Below are 14,755 nucleotides of genomic sequence, written 5' to 3' on the forward strand. Positions count from 1 at the left end.
ATTATATTTGTCACTAATGGCAGCGCAGTCGTTAGCACTGCTGCCTCACAGCGCCAGGGACCCAGGTTCAATTCCGGCCTTGGGTGAATGTCTGTGTGGAGTTTGCTCTGTTGGAGAGTCGGTGTGGACTTAATGGGCCGAATGGCTTCCTGTGGATAGAATGGATTCTATGGTTTGTATGAAATTATTGGATGCTTAAAACATCTTTTGACCTGAAGAACTTTGGTACCAGTGTACCGTGCTCCAGTTTCTGCTGATAGTGGCTGATCATTTGCCTAAAACTGCAGAGTGTAAGTTTGGGTGTGCATTGATATGGCTGGTGGCTCAACCTATGTCCCTCTTACACCCTGGATTTGCATTGCATATTTTCCAATTTCTGTTAGATTCACCTCTGTAGAGTGTCAGCAACAGTATTTCTTGATCTATTGGTGTAACTCCAGTGCAACTCACTGCTTGGAATTTCAGAACCAATGTACATGGTTGGTCCTTTTTTAGAATGCATCAAAACATTTGAAGAAATCGCTCAATTTATATATAATGGGAATAAATAATAAGAGGATTTTCAGAAATTGTCCGACAAGGAGTTTGCCAGGAGGCTTGTTAGAAACTCAGGTCTATGATATAAGGGGAAATATAGCAGTAAGCAAGGTAATGGGAAGCAATGGGTTGGGTTAATGGGTGTTTCTCAGATTGACACAGTCTTAGGAATGCGGTACCTCCAGTCTGAACCGGAAGTATACTGACCACTATATTGGTTCAGATATTCTGCTGACTCCTTCAGGCAGGTGCCACGCACGGCTGGCCACCACCAAACTGATTTTACATTCCAGATAAAAACCATCCCGAGAGAGTGAGACAGACCTAGAGAAGAGAGAGGAAAGGTGAGACAAAAGTTGGGAATATAGGTAACCAGATGGATGTGAAAGAAAGACTACTGAGAAAGGAAACCATATTGAAGGAAGAAATACAATTAATACAGATTGATGTAGAGACAGAGTGAAACCAATTGATACATAACTATATCACACAAAAAGACAAAGAAAACACAATGGAATATTGTTCCCTATTTTCTCTCTCCCTCCTTTCTTGGACAGTAGTGTTGCATTTGCTACCTTTCAATCCATTGGGCCATTGTAGAATTTAGGGAATTTTTGAAGATTGCTACTTGTGCATCCAATATCTGTGCAGCCGCCTCGTCTAGAACACTAGGATGTAGGTCATTAGGTTCAGAAGATTTGTCAGTTAAGTTCCTCACTCTCAGTAGCTCCTTTGGTTACCCTCTTTCTGGTATTTTTTTCACGTGTTGCACCTTTTGTCAACCTTTGCCTGAAGGTGGAATCCGTTCTAATGCAGCATTAATGTTTTAGGCATATGCCCAAAGGCAAATGAAACAGATTTTTCTCGGGTGAGGGAGCAGGTGCTGTGCTATGAGCAGATAGTGCAATGTTAGTTAGAAATCCTCACTCCATTCAGTTAAAGACACAATATGCAGAAACAAGATACATGAAATAAATTGGTGTCACCATCACAGTAAGGCATTGTCATGTACAGCATCATCAGGGAGTGCAGTATCACAAGGTTTATGGTGTCTTCTGGAGACAGTGCCAATTGGGTACATTATCATTCTCATGGTGCCACAACGGTACAGTGCCATAGGAGACAGTATCATCAGAATACTGTGTCGCCAGGGAACAGAGGATAAAATCCATATAAAATCTTCAAAAATTGAACTGTGAGGCTAGATTTATACCCCCTTTGCCTACAGAACAACTACACCTGCGCAATTCCCCCTCATCCTGTTCTCCAGTGACATATCTGAAGGCTACTGTTGGCAAGCTGGCTGGCCTTAGTTGGTCACATCCTTAAACCAGCGAGCTGCCTTTGGATGCTAAACTGGCACTCATTGGAAATATGTTATTTCAGCCCAAGGCACAATTTGAAAGGAGCTTTGAATCCTTGCTGCTAGCACATGCCCTGAATACATGGGCCATTTTGGGCTCGAAAACGGGGCCAAGTCCATTTTTACTCTTTTAAATGTGATTTACATCATTTTCATCTCCTACAAATACTATCATCCCAAGGCTGATTTGAGATTACACCAGGATTTGTAAACTATACAAATAAGATCAGAAAATTGAATTATTATTTGGGTCACTATCCAGAGGGCAGGGCAGTTACCTGCAGCACGGTGGGACAGTGGTTAGCACTGCTGCCTCACAGCGCCAGGGACCTGAATTTGATTCCCAGCTTGGGTCACTGTCTGTGTGGAGTCTGCACATTCTTCCCGTGTCCACATAGGTGTCCTCCAAGTGCTCCGGTTTCCTCCAACAGTCCGAAAGACATGCTGGTTAGGTGCATTGGCCATGCTAAGTTCTCCCTCAATGTTCCCGAACAGACGCTGGACTGTGGTGACTCAGGGATTTTCACAGTAACTTCATTGCAGTGTTAGTGTAAGCCTACTTGTGACACTAATAAATAAACTTTTAAATAAAAGATAATTGGCCCAAAAAAAAGCTGATGGGAAAGGGGAAGGAGTTGGAGGGAGAGATGAGGGGGAATCATTGCACACATGTTGTTGCGATCTGAAATGCATGGTCTGAAAGAATGCTGGAAGCAGATTCAATAGTACGTTCACAAGGAACTTTGATAATAAAAGAGAAAACATTTTCAGGATAATGGGACTCATTGGACTCATTCCAAATTTCTTCAAACAATCGGCATAAGCACAATGAGCCAAACGGCCACCCTCTGTGTTGTATAATTCTGTGAATAGCTCTTGAGATTCAGACAGGTCTTAAACTGACAAAAGTTGTCTCCATTATTAATTTACAACCTGAAAACTGACCAATCATACAGCATCTATCATTGTTCTGACTTCCTAAGCAATGAGCGAACTAGTTATAGCTGCAAAAATTGCAAATTGTTTCTTGAGACTGGGAGAAAAACAGAAGCAAAGATCCAGACAAGCTGTTTGAATCAACCTTCCATGTCCTTCGAACTCTGGGGACAGCAGAGCATTCCATATGAAGTATTAGCATTTGTGAAGCTTCTGCCTGAATTTGAATAGATTGCTGTTCATTTTATCTCACTTGGCCAGACATCTAGGACTTTAAAAAGTTGTTTTGGAATTTAGGAACATGGCTGAGGGGCACTTGAAAGTGTGACATATTATATCAAAGGCAGAGTTGTCCTTATTGTTCACAAATGAGGATTAAATTGGAAATGCAAACTTGTTCTTCATATCAAGAGGAAGTTTGCCAGCTGCTACATTAATCAACAGGTGTGATATTCAACTAGCAGATAGTCACCTCAACATCCCAGTTTATATTTAAATTATTGATGAGCCAGATCAAGCATTAACTCTGACACCAGAGGTGCTTGATCTAACTTCACCTTAACATGAAGAAGCGAGCACGTTTTATTTTCTGTTGATACACCACATCGTTACAGAATTTAATTTTTGAAAAGGGGGTAATTTAAAACAAAATTATCTTGTTATCCAAAGCATGCAATGACATAACCAAGATATTAGGGTAAATTCATTCTTTCTCAGGCATATGGCTTAAGGCTGGTCTGTGAGAGTATACTGAAATAGGGAGGGCAGAAATATTGAGAGTTGGAAAATCATCATGAAAAACATTCAGCAGATTTCTCTTTGTGCTTTGTTAGTGGTAAGAACTGAAAACATTATCCACTCTCTTGACAAATGATGCTGAGCATTTCCAGCATTTTCACCTTTACGATGCCATTGTGCAAAAGTTGCATGTTTTCCTTTGTAATTTATAACTTTGTAAAGTCTGTTTGGAAACAACTTATCTCTCCCGCCCCATCTTCTTTCCCATCTGTGTGCTTTCAAACCCAAATGGTTAGCTGCATCCCAAAACTGATTTCTCTCAGAATAAAGAATTCCTCCATTCACAAACTCTGGTGAAATCATAAAGCATTCTCTGAAAATGTTTTCATTATTTTATTAGAAACTGTGAGCATGGTGAATCCTTCTGATGTAGAGCAACCACAGATAATCTTCTCATTTGTCTTAATCTTTTCAATTTCAGTTATGAACTGAGGTATAGGTCATGACTAGGTTTCTCAATTTAAAATGAAGATTTTTATCGTGCAGATGGTACCCATTTAAACTGCTTGTTTTTTCAACAAGGTAAAATTGTCTATGTATGGGCACATATTCTGTAGGATGAAAAAGTAATTTTGCTGGAAGACTGATTTGATTTATTATTGTCAGATGTATTGGTATACAGTGAAAAGTATTGTCTCTGCATGCTATACAGACAAAGCATACCGTTCAGAGAGAAGGAACGGAGAATGCAGAACATAGTGTTACAGTCATAGCTAGGGTGCAGAGAAAGATCAATTTAGTGCGAGGTAGGTCCATTCAAAAATCTGATGGCAGCAGAGAAGAGGTTGTACATGACCTCAGACATTTGTATCTTTTTCCCGACGAAGAAGGTGGAAGAGAGAATGTCCGGGGTATGTGGGGTCCTTAATTATGCTGGCTGCTTTTCCGAGGGAGCGGGAAGTGTAGACAGAGTCAATGGATGGGAGGCTGGTTTGCGTGATGGACTGGGCTTCATTCACGACCCTTTGTAGTTTCTTGCGGTCTTGGGCAGAGCAGGAGCCATACCAAGCTGTGATACAACCAGAACTCGGCAAAATATTGAAAAATTCGACCAAATCCTGTGGGAAATTTGGGTATTGTAAGCATACTAAAAATGATAACTGTCACTTTAAAGATCTCAGCTATCCTTTAAATTTTCATTCAGCTTGAGTACTTCCAGAAAGCTCTCCAGCAGTCCTATTTTCTATTGCTTGGCTCTTGACCTGGGTGTGTGATGAATTGAATTTTCATTGGTGCAACAATTGAGTTGGCACCAGTGAGGGAGCAGAAGGGATGGTTGGCAAAAGCATTGAATTTTGCTTTCAAATCTGATTTGAGCAGATAGGCCAGCTGGCCATTCTGAATGGTTTGCCAGCCATTTAATCAAGTTTGTGGGTGAACCTTCTGCCAGTCTCTGCCTCAGTGTTGGAGATAAGAACTCAAAGGGTCCTGTTATTTATTTTCATGGGAAGGGCTTTTAGGTTCCCCCCCCCCCCCCCCCCCCCCCCCCGCCAGAACCATTGATCTCCTTGGGCTACGTGGGCTAACCAATGCAGAGAGGTTCAGTGGTTCTCTTATTATGCTTCAATCAGCATGGCTATGTGTCATTCAAGTCATTCCAGGGAAGTTACGCAATCCTGTTTTGAACTGGCCTCTGTTTGCACCACTGCATGTTTGAGATTTGGAGTAAACAGAACAGCAAATCAGACCATTAGAGCAACACTTCATGCATTTAATGCAGATAGATCATTTATTGTTTTTTTAAAAATCTTGTACATCTCCATAGCTCAGCACTTTACTTCCCTCCTTCTGAATAATAACCCCACGGGATTGGCCACTCTTCTGGCAAGCCTTCATTTTCTTATGACCTGAGTTCATAGGAACAGAGGAATTAGGAGCAGAAAAAGGCAAATTCAGCACTTTGAGCCTGCTCCGCCATTCAATCAGATCATGGCTGATCGCTCCCTGGTCTCAAATTCACCTCCCCACCTGGTCCCCATATCCATCTTTCCCTTTTTTACCTGAAATATGTCTAACTCCATCATGAAATCATTCAATGATTCAGACTCCACCACGGTATAGGGCACAAATTCATCACCCTCTGCGAGAAGTAGTTCCTCCTCATCTCAGTTTTAAATCTACTGCCTCACAACCCATACCTGTGACCTCTTGTTCTAGGTGTCCCATAAGAAGAAACATTTAGTCTACATTTACTTTATCAATTCCTTTTAAAATTTTGTATACCTTGATCAGATCCCCTCTCATCCTTCTAAACACCAGCGAGTACAAGCCCAAACTGTTCAATCTCTCCTCATACATCAACCCCTTCATCCCCGGAATCAATCTGGTGAACCTCCTCTGAACTGCCTCCAATGCCACTGTATTCTTCCTCAAATAAGGAAACCAAAACTGGACACAATACTCCAGATATGGTCTCACCAACACCCTGTACAATTGCAACAACGCTTCTCTACTTTTAGACCCCAGTCCTTTTGCAATAAATGCCAACATCCCATTTGTCTTTTATTATGTGATGCACCTGCATACTGACTTTCTGCGATTCATGAACATAGACACCCAGATCCCTCTGCCCGGATGCCAGGCACTACCAGAGACATTATCCTAGTTCTGTCCTTACATCATGTTCAGTTTATAAGTTACTGGATAGCAATCAAAGTTTTCCCTGAAGGTGGCAACTCAGGTGGTCAAGAAGGTATATGGCATGCTGGTCATGCTGGTCTTCATCGGTCGGGGCATTGAGTATGGGAATTGGAAAATCATGTTGCAGCTGTATAATATTTTGGTTAGGCCGCATTTGGAGTATTCTGGTCACTACGTACCCGAAGGATGTTGATACATTGGAAAGAATGCAGAAGAAGTTTACCAGGATGTTGCCTGGTTTGGAGGATATGAACTATGAAGAAAGGCTGAACAAACTTGGATTGTTTTCATTGGAGCGTCAGAGGATGAGGGGAACCTGATAGAGGTTTACAAGATTATGACAGGCTTGGATAAAGTGGATAGTCAGAATCTTTTTCCCAGGGTCGAAGGGTCAATTATTCGGGGGCACAGGTTGAAAGTGAGAGGGGGAAAGTTTAAAAGAGATGTAAGGGGCAAGATTTTCACACAGAGGATGGTGAATGCCTGGAATGCACTCAGTAAGAAGTCTCACAACACCAGGTTAAAGTCCAACAGGTTTATTTGGTAGCAAATGCACTGCCAGAGGTGGTGGTGGAAGCAGATTCTGTAACAACATTCAAGAGGCATTTGGATAGATACATGAATAGGTAGGGAATAGGAAGATATTGACCACATATAGGCAAGAAAATATTAGATTAGAGAGGCATCTGTAAGGCAACAGAGGGCCTGTCCCTGTGCTGCACTGTTCTTTGAGTAGACTTTTAGATCCCCCTCCCCCACCCTTTTTAGGCCAGTCTTGTCACACAACCACCTCCGCCCCCCCCCACCCCCGCGCTGCCAACCAGCTGCTGCAACTAAGATGGGCTAACTTGACACAGATCAAGAATTGTATAGGTCAATACATACAAAATAATATATTGACCTACTAAGCTGCTGAAGAAGCTAAGCTTCATTTAGATTGTTTTCAGTGTATTTGTGGCTCAGCTTTAGATGCTTAACCCAGAGGGGAACATAACTATTCAGACCAGGAAATTCCCAAATTTGATTCATCATCGGTGCTGAGTTAACTGACCTCAGCCAGCTGGCAAAGGAGTCACTGGCCAAGATCTTACCTGGCCTCAGGGGGTGGGCTGAGATGCTGTAAAATTGGGAGAGATGGCAAGGGTGGTGTGTTCATTGCATTCCATGATGGCAGTGGCACTGCTGGGACTGAAGTACTGCCAGTCCTCCAGTTGGCCCCCACTTTCTGGCCCATGGACAAGACCCTGCCATCCTGTAGAATCCTGCCTACTATATTTGTTCTCAGTGTCCTTGGCGTGGGGAGAGAATTGTTTGGAGCTTGAGAATGGCTACTGACCTGAAATTATGTTGTTAAAGCAGCACAACTCATAAAGCTGCTAATGTTCTGCCAGCATAAATTGTGCTGGGAATGCTAACCATGGGTGAACACAGAAAATTTATTTCGGAGCTCACAGCAGTGGGGGGAAATGATGAATTAAAGTGGATTACAAGCGACATCCGATCTCAGCACATGGCTCCATCTGTCAGGACCGTGCCATCAGTGGCACGTGCCTCCCAGCGTTCTGTAAACCGGTGCAGTGGGTCTGTGCTGAAGCACTCAGCAGCTGTGCACCTACTAAGCTGCAGAGAGTCAGAGAGCTGAAGTGCTTGTTCAAATGCTTATAGGCAAGTGCTGTGATGAGCAATCATCACTTTAACCCTGTCACTGCTGGATTTCAGCAATAATTTTCAAAAGAATTACACACTCTCCATCTTGTTGTGGAATATCCGTGAACATGGACTTTTGGTTATTCTTGTATCTGAATAAATATTTTAACAAGATGAACAAACTTGTTAGTCTGTGGGTTTAGGGATCATCATGGATCGATTGGACAAAACTCAGTTGGGGGTTGTGAATATCTTGTGAACCCTGAGATTGATGGCTTTTAACTTCTGACATATAGTTCCATGGTGCTGGCCACCCATTCCTGCAAGCAACCAAGTCAGAAGAATCACAGAATTGTTACAGCGCCTGAAGGAGGCCATTCGATCCATCATAGGATCAGAAGGCATAGAATCTCTGTGAGTAGAATTGAGGAATCGCAAAGGTAAAAAGACCCTGATGGGAGTTATGTACAGGCCCCCTAGCAAAAGTCAGGATGTAGGACAGAAAATAAATCAGGAGATAGAAAAGGCATATAAAAAAGGCAATATTACAATAATCATGGGGGACTTAAATATGCAGGTGGACTGGGAAAATCAGATAGGTAATGGATCCCAAAAAAAAGAATTTGTGGAATGTCTAAGAGATGGTTTTTTGGAGCAGCTTGAGACAGACTCTACTAGGGAACAGGCAATTCTGGATTTGGTGAGGTGTAATGAGGCAGACTTGGTTAGGGAACTTAAGATGAAGGAACCCTTAGGGAGCAGTGACCACAATATGATAGAATTTTGAGAGAGAGAAGCTGGAATCAGATGTAACGATATTACAATTAAATAAAGGTAACTACAAAGACATGAGGGAGGAGCTGGCCAGAATTGATTGGAAAGGGAGCCGAGCAGGGAAGACAGTGGAACAGCAATGGCAGGAGTTTTTGGGGGTTATTCGGGAGGCACAACAGAAATTCTTCCCAAGGAGAAGGAAACATGCTAAGGGGAGGATGAAGCATCCATGGCTAAAGAGGGAAGTCAAGGATAGCATAAAAACAAAAAAAAGCGTACAAAGTGGCGAGGATTAGTGGAAAACCAGAGGATTGGGAAGCCTTTAAAAGCGAGCAGAGGATAACTAAAAAAAGCAATAAGGGGGGAGAAGATGAAATATGAGTGTAAGCTAGCTAGTAATATAAAAGAAGATGGGAAGAGTTTTTTTCAATATATAAAAGGTAAGAGAGAGGTAAAAATAGACATTGGACCACTGGAAAATGAGGCTGGAGAAGTAATAATAGGAAACAAAGAAAAGGCAGAGGAACTGAATAGTTACTTCGCATCAGTCTTCCCGGTGGAAGACACCAATGGGATGCCAGAGCTCCAGGAGAATTAGGAGGCACAGGTGAGTGCAGTGGCCATCACTAAGGAGAAGGTTCTAGGGAAACTGAAAGGTCTGAAGGTGGATAAATCACCTGGACCGGATGAAACACCACCCCAGGGTTCTAAAATAGATAGCTGAGGAAATTGTGGAGGCATTGGTGATGATCTTTCAGGAATCACTGGAGGCAGGGAGGGTCCCAGAAGACTGGAAAGTGGCTAAGTAACACCGCTGTTTAAGAAGGGAGGGAGGCAGCAGATGGGAAATTATAGACCAGTTAGCCTGACTTCAGTCATTGGCAAGATTTTAGAGTCCATCATTAAAGATGATATCACGGAGTACTAGGAACTACATGATAAAATAGAACTGAGTCAGCATGGCTTTGTCAAGGGGAGGTCATGTCTGGCAAATCTGTTAGAGTTCTTTGAGGAGGTAACAAGGAATTTAGATAATGGAGAACCAGTGGAAGTGATTTATTTAGATATCCAGAAGGCCCTTGACAAGGGGCCGCATAAGAGACTGTTAAATAAATTAAGAGCCCATGGTGTTAAGGATAAGATCCTGGCATGGACAGAGGATTGGCTGAAGGCAGAGAGTGGGGATAAAGGGGTCTTTTTCAGGATGGCAGCCAGTGATTAGTGGTGTGTCTCAGGGGTCGGTGCTGGGACCACAACTTTTCACAATATACATTAACGATTTGGAAGAAGGAATTGAAGGCGTTGTTGCTAAGTTTGCAGATGATACAAAGATATGTAGAGGGACAGGTAAAATTGAGGAAGCAGGAGGGCTGCAGAAGGAGTTGGACAGGTTAGGAGAGTGACAAAGAAGTGGCAGATGGAATACAATGTGGAAAAGTGTGAGGTTATGCACTTTGGAAAGAGGAATGGAGGCATAGACTATTTTCCAAATAGGAAAATGCTTAGCAAATCAGAAGCACAAAGGGACTTGGGAATCCTTGTTCAAGATTCTCTTGGGGTTAACGTGCAGGTTCAGTCGGCAGTTAGGAAGGCAAATGCAATGTTAGCATTCATGTTGAGAGGGCTAGAACACAAGAGCAGGGATGGACTTCTGAGGCTGTATAAGGCTCTGGTCAGACCCAATTTGGAGTATTGTGAGCAGTTTTGGGCTCTGTATCTAAGGAAGGATGTGCTGGCCTTGGAAAGGGTCCAGAGGAAGTTCACAAGAATGATCCTTGGGATGAAGAGCTTGTCGTATGAGGAACGGTTGAGGACTCTGGATCTGTACATGTCGGAGTTTAGAAGGATGAGGGAGGATCTTATTGAAACTTATAGGATACTGTGAGGCCTGGATAGAGTGGACGTGGAGAGGATGTTTCCACTAGTAGGAAAAACTAGAACCAGAGGGCACAACCTCAGGCTAAAGGGACGATCCTTTAAAGCAGAGACGTGGAGGAATTTCTTCAGCCAGAGAGTAGTGAATCTGTGGAACTCTTTGCCGCAGAGGCTGTGGAGGCCACCTCATTGAGTGTCTTTAAGACAGCGATAGATAGGTTCTTGATTAATAAGGGGATCAGGGATTATGGGGAAAAGGCAGGAGAATGGGGATGAGAAAAATATCAGCCATGATTGAATGGCGGAGCAGACTTGATGGGCCGAGTGGCCTAATTCTGTTTCCATGTCTTACTGTCTGCACCAGCTGTCCAAATGAGCATGAGTTCTGCCATTCCCCTGCCTTTTCCCCATATGCCTGCACAATGTTTCAATGAAAATAATCACCCAATTCCTTCTTGAATACCGCGATTGAATCTGCTTCCATCACACTTCCAGACAGTGCATTCCAGACCCAGAACTATCCATTGTGTGAAAAAAAATGTTTTTTCTCGCATCACATTTGCTTCTTTTACAAATCAATTTAAATTTGTGTCCTCTCATTCTTGATCCTTTTAAGATGAGGAACAGTTTCTCCCTATCCACTCTGTCCAGCCCCTTCATGATTTTGAATATCTCGCTTAAATTTCTTCTTAGCCATCTTCTCTCCAAAGAGAACAGTCCCAACCTCTCCAATCTATCTTCATAACTAAAGTTTGATTTGATTCATTATTATCACATGTATTAGTATACAGTGAAAAATATTGTTTCTAGTGCGCGATATGGATAAAGCATATCATACATAGGGAAGGAAAGGAGAGAGTGCAGAATATAGTGTTACAGTCATAGCTAAGGTATAGAGAAAGATCAACTTAATGTGAGGACCTACCTCACATTCAAAAATCTGATGGCAGCAAGGAAGAAGCTGTTTTTGAGTCGATTGGTACATGATCTCAGACTTTTGTATCTTTTCCCCGACGGAAGAAGGTGGAAGAGAGTATGTCCTTAATTATGCTGGCTGCTTTGCCGAGGCAGTGGGAAGTGTAGACAGAGTTAATGGATGGGAGGCTGGTTTGCGTGATGGATTGGACTGCATTCATGACCTTTTGTAGTACTTGCAGTCTTGGACAAAGCAGGAACCATACCAAGCTGTGATACAACCAGAAAGAATGCTTTCTATGGTTCATCTGTAGAAGTTTTTTTTTAATTCATTCATGGGACGTGGGTGTCATTGCCTGGGCTGCATTTATTGCTCATCCCTAGTTGACCAAGGGTAGTTGAGAGCCAACCACATTGCTGTGGCTCTGGAGTCATATGTAGGCCAGACCAGGTAAGGACGGCAGATTTCCTTCCCTAAAGGACATTAGTGAACAAGATGGATTTTTCCGACAATCGACAATGGTTTCATGGTCATCAGTAGATTCTTAATTCCAGATAATTTTTTATTGAATTCAAATTCCACCATCTGCAGTGGCGGGATTCGAACCCGGATCCCCAGAATATTAGCTAAATTTCTGGATTAATAGTCTTGCGATAATACCACTAGGCCATTGCTTCCCAAATTGGTGAGAGTTGTAGCGGCCAAATTTCCTTAGCCTCCTGAGAAAGTACAGGTGTTGGTGGGCTTTCTTAACTATAGTGTCCACATGGAGGGACTGGGACAGGTTGTTGGTGATCCGGACACCTAAAAACCATTTCTACTTTGTCTCCATTGATGTAATGCAGGGGCATGCCCTCCACTACGCTTCCTGAAGTCGATGACTATCTCCTTTGTTTTGTTGTTATTGGTGAGAGATTATTGACGGACACTGAAAATTGACACTTGCATGTGTGAAGTTTCATTCCTTCAGGTTTTAATTGTTGTTGGAGATTTAAAACATTTTAAATTCAAAATGAAAATATTTTCTTTTTACTTTTTTTTTGCCTTTGTCTCTTTCTCGGAGTTCAATATTTCTTCCTCTTTACGTCTCTTTCTCAGATTGATTTTCTATTGAATTTATATATACTAAGGGTGGGATTTTCTAGTCTCACCAGTGGTAAGCACTGTAGCGGGCGAGATGAGAAATTTGGAGAGCGGGCAAAAGTCTCTTTCTCTTCCTTCTCAGCTCTTATGCTGCCAATTTCACAGTCCTCCAATCTGGTTAAGAAGATACATTGTTGTTTCTCCTGTTCACTCAGGTCCAAGATGCTTTGCTTTCCTCGGTGACATTGTCAGTTCTCGTTTTCAGCAAGTTGCCACACAATGAAATTAGAAATGTAAACATGAAAGGGCAAGTGTTAGATGAGCTGTACAGCAAATAATGGCCCATAAATAACGTGTGGATTAAACTCTCTGCTATTTGTCACAAAGTATTTCACAGAGGCATAAGAAAAAAAGTAAACCTTTTCAGTCAAGAGAACTGATGAAGGCTGATTACTGATTAATGGAAATTCACCAGTGAGCAGCCTCTCCCAGCACATCAGGCCTGTGAAGTTTGAAGAGCCGAGACTGAGCAAATGTCTAATTCGGGTTTGTGAATAGGCATGCAAAGATGAAAGGATCCCACACTGACCTTATGAGTCACGGTGGCACAATGGTTAGCACTGCTGCCTCACAGCACCAGGTCACTGTCTGTGTGGCGTTTCCACATTCTCCCTGTGTCAGCGTGGGTTTCCTCCGGGTGCTCTGGTTTCCTCCCACAGTCCAAAAGACGTGCTGGTTAGGTGAATTGGCCATGCTAAATCCTTCCTTAGTGTACCCGAACAGGCACCGGAGTATAGCGACTAGGGGATTTTCACAGTAACTTCATTGCAGTGTTAATGTAAGCCTACTTGTGAGAAATAAATAAACTTCATATTAAAGAGAAGCTCACAGACTTGATTTTCCCTATATCCCTTGTCTGACTCCAAAGTGGTCATATTTTCAAAAAGACATTGACACAGGATGAGTGTGATGTGATTTTATGTGGGTGCTTGCAAAATATAGGCTTATGACCTTTTAATAAGATTTTACAATCTTGCCCCTTGTAGACTAATTTTAATGGGATACCTGAATTCGGACCCGAGGTCCGGGGTGGCGGTCGACCCGAGGTCCGGGATGGCGGTCGGACCCGAGGTCCGGGGTGGCGGTCGGACCCGAGGTCCGGGGTGGCGGTCGGACCCGAGGTCCGGGGTGGCGGTCGGACCCGAGGTCCGGGGTGGCGGTCGAACCCGAGGTCCGGGGTGGCGGTCGGACCCGAGGTCCGGGGTGGCGGTTGGACCCAAGGTCCAGAGTGGCAGTCGGACCCGAGTCACTGAAAGAGGATACAGGGATTGTGATGCACAATTAACCGTATCCATTGACTGCAATGCAGGCAGCATGCCACCTTCAAGCAGTAAAGAAGGCAAATGGTATGTTGGCCTCTATAGCGAGAGGATTTGAGTATATGAATAGGGATGTTTTACTGCAGTTGTACAGGCCGTTGATGAGGCCACACCTTTAGTACTGTGTGCAGTTTTGGTGTCATCTGAGGAAGGATGCCCTTGCTATAGAGCGAGTGCAACAAAGGTTTACCAGGCTGATTCCTGGGATGGCTGGTCTGTCATATGAGAAGAGACTAAGTCGGTTAGGATTATATTCATTGGAGTTTAGAAGACTGAGGGGGGAATTTCATAGAAACTTATAAAATTCTAACAGTATTAGACAGGGTAGATTCAGAAAGAATGTTCCTGATCATGTGGGAGTCCAGGACTACGGGTCATAGTTTGAGGATAAGGGGTAAAACTTTTAAGACTGAGGTGAGGAGAAATTGCTTCACCCAGAGGGTGGTGAATCTGTGGAATTCACTGCCACAGAAAGTAGTTGAGGCCAAAAAGTATGATTTCAAGAAGAAATTATAGCTTTTGGGGCTAAAGAGATCAAGGGATACGGAGGAAGGTGGGATCAGGATATTGTATTTGATGATCAGCCATAATCAAAATGTATAGCGGAGCAGGCTCAAAGGACGAATGGCCTACTCTTGCTTCTAGTTTCTATGTTTCATGCTGCCTGCTCATTTGAACAATCTGCATCCAACCATAACTGGCTAGAACAGTCCAAGGTCAGTGAATGCATTTTCACCATATCCTACCAACTCTGCCACTGCTCAGATCACACCCCACTCTACCTACAACATCTACCAACCAGGTGAC

At 43.1% G+C, this 14,755-nt stretch overlaps 1 protein-coding gene across 16 annotated transcripts in view; it reads left to right on the plus strand.

Annotated features, from left to right (window-relative positions):
• Positions 1-14,755, plus strand: part of pde4dip (phosphodiesterase 4D interacting protein) — a 425,654-nt gene that overhangs the window by 348,098 nt on the left and 62,801 nt on the right. The gene's annotated exons all lie outside the window — the stretch shown is intronic.

Source organism: Mustelus asterias, chromosome 8, assembly GCF_964213995.1.
Source record: "Mustelus asterias chromosome 8, sMusAst1.hap1.1, whole genome shotgun sequence".
In the NCBI taxonomy this organism is placed as follows: Eukaryota; Metazoa; Chordata; class Chondrichthyes; order Carcharhiniformes; family Triakidae; genus Mustelus; species Mustelus asterias.